Source organism: Cynara cardunculus, assembly GCF_001531365.2.
Source record: "Cynara cardunculus var. scolymus isolate 2C chromosome LG 2, CcrdV1, whole genome shotgun sequence".
NCBI classification, from domain to species: Eukaryota; Viridiplantae; Streptophyta; class Magnoliopsida; order Asterales; family Asteraceae; genus Cynara; species Cynara cardunculus.
Genome location: NC_037529.1, coordinates 2435627 through 2438885, shown reverse-complemented (window position 1 = coordinate 2438885; position 3259 = coordinate 2435627).

Genomic DNA, 3259 nt, shown 5'->3' with positions numbered 1-3259 from the left:
TTTTTATAAAGATAATAATTAAGTATTATATTAGAACTCAATAATTATCTTAATTATATTTTAGATTTTTTATATTTAAAATGAGATGTTTATTCTGTATTTAATTATGTTTATCTGTAGTTAGTTACATGAATTTAAATTTGGAGCTTTAATAATTTGTACTTGCACAAAATTTATTTGTAATCTTGAATTGTAAGTAATATGCATCAATAAACAGTATTTCATGCATAAAAAATGGTTTTGAAGAGTTTTGATCAAATGCTTTATAAGATAATATAGATATATGTTCAAACTTACCTATCACCAGATCCAAGCCCCATGGGGACTACACTCCGGCATCCAAGCACCAAGGTGCCCCTCCAACGATCCAAGCATTAGGGCCTCCCTACCCCATTTCACCATCTCTGACGAACTCCCTCAACCCCTCCCTTCTTCACCAACCCTTTTGTCCATGATCCACCACCACTGTATTGATCAATCACCTCTACCACCCAGGTCTCCCACTTACTCCCTTGTTTCCTCGTTGCACCGATTGACCACCACCACCACTGTGCACATCCTCTTTTTTTCTTCTCGTCGATCTCAACACATGCATCTTTTCTTCTTTCTTATCATCGCTCTCAACACCAACACCATTATCACCATTCACCTCGTTTCCCCCATTCGGTCAGTGAAAACCCTATTTTTCCATGTTTATACAAATGGTGAATGTTACGAATTCTGATTAGGGTTTGTATATACAGATACAAATTCTTATGGAACAACTTTGTTCTGATGGGGTTTAAAATTTAAGTTTTGGTGATTAATGTTTTATTTTGGGTTTACATTTGATTTTAAATTTGATTTTGAGGTTTAAATTTGAGTTTGATTTTGATTTTGATTTGATTTCATGGTCTCGATATAGATTTGGATTTGATTTTGAGTTTTTGTTATTGTTGTCTGTGTGTGATGTCGTAAGGTGGCCGAAATAGGATAGTTACCGAAAAAGAGGTGTCAGTGATCTTTACCTAAGAAGACTTGGTGCGAGTGTTCTAGCTTTCAAAGTTTGACAAGACAAATAAAAAAAAAGACAAAATAAACAAGAAATGACTAAAATACCCCTCACTTAACGAATGTATGTTAATGATTGTTACTTACAGAACCAAAATGTTACAAAAATCCAACATATGGGGTTATATTGGAATAAGATAACCTCTAGGGACCAGATTCAGGACAAATTTAAAATCGGATGGACCAAGTCCATAATTTATTCTATATTATGAGATTAAAAAATCAACATAAATGTGTTGTTAAAATTTCTACCTCCACCCTAAAAATAGATGAATATGTGATATCATTCTTGTGATCTATTACGGTGCGGTACCAGTATCACACAATTAATGACGTCATTGATAATAATAAAGATAAAAGATAAACGGTTAATAAAGAAAAAAATATTTGAAAAAAATGGTATGACATGAAATAAACATTTGTTTTGTGCAGAATCCTTCATTTTTTTTTATTATATATATATATATATATATTTTATTGATTATTTTTTTTAAAAATTTAATGACATACCTAAATTACATGTTTAATTTATTGTACTATTGAAAAATGAGTGTACTATATATTTTCTTTTGTTTCATAATAATTAGATATACCCAAATAAAGACTGTAAAGCAAGTTTGATTTAAACTCAACTTAAAAATATACTATCACTTGTTTTAAAATAAGTGTCTATATTACTATTTTAGTTTGTCTAACAAATAAGTGTCAACTTTCCCATTTTATCTTAACTAGTTTCCAATCGTACGTGGCGCAATAGCGATAATACCATCTTCAAAATGAATGTTATAGACTAAAATTTGAAGTCTTCTGATAAAATAATTTAGGCAAATGTGTGTGATAACTATTCATTAATATTAAAAGCTTTTAAGAGGAATTGGCAACAATCTTAGAACTATATGTTAATTTAAGTTATCTAACTATGTTCGAGAATAATATTGCAAAGTACTCTACAAATGTTTGACTAATGTTAGTAGTTTGTCTAATTAGAAGTCACAGTTTTAGCTGAAATCTTATTTAAGGTAACAAAATCATGACTTTAATTTTGTAACAAATTTAATTGAAATCTCATTTGAAGTTATGAAAAGAAACATTTTATAATATTTCTAGTGAAAATTAGAGGAGTGCGTAAGTTGTAGCAACAATGGTGGAAGTTCAAGGCGATCCATGAAAACCACATCACCAAGCTAACATAATGGATTTTCCCTCATAAAAAAATAAAATTAATTCAAGTGGGGTCGATGACCAAAAATCTCATTGATGATTGTAAACACAATTAATTTTATATTTTTATATAATAAGATTTGTTTTCCAAAAATAAGGTCATCCAAATAAGATAACCTTATGATTCAAGCCTTATGAGCTAACACATTATAAGATTTGTTTTGCAAAAATAGTACATATATATATATATATATATATATATGTACTATTGTAAACACAATTTATTTTTATATAATAAGATTTATTTTACAAAAGAGAGTCACCCAAATACGATAAGCTTATGAATCAAGCTTTTTCAGTTGACACAATGAATTTCATTCTTTTTTTTCTTATACACATCTCTTTATTCCAATATTTCAATCTCTCATCAAAGTGTGATATTTCAAACTCAACCACAATTGAACAACACTTTAATACTTACTTCTCATGATGCACCTAATTACCTTTTGGTTCTTCTTTTAATATATATTGATGATTGTAAACAAAATTCATTTTTTATTTTTATATAATAAGCTTTGTTTTGCAAAAACAGAGTCATCCAAATAAGATAACCTTATGACTCAAGCCTTATGAGCTAACACAATAGAAGATTTGTCTTGCAAAAATAGGGTCATCCAAATAAAATAATCTTTATGACTCGAACCTCATGAGTTGACACAATGAATCTCATTTTTCTTTCTTATACACACCTCCTTATTCCAATATTTCAATTTCTCACCAATATGAGATATCTCAAACTCAACCACAATTCATCAACACCTCCATACTCAATTCTAATGATGTCACATCAATACTCTTGGTTCTTCTTTTAATCTATATCTATACTATATTATAAAGCATTTGACTAAAACTCTTAAAAACTCTTAAAACTCTTAAACTCTTAAACTCTTAAAAACTCTTAAACCCCTTCATCTCTATCCGATCTCGTCCCATATCTGAATTCGTGTAACTAACTGCAGATAAACACAATCAAATACATGATAAACAT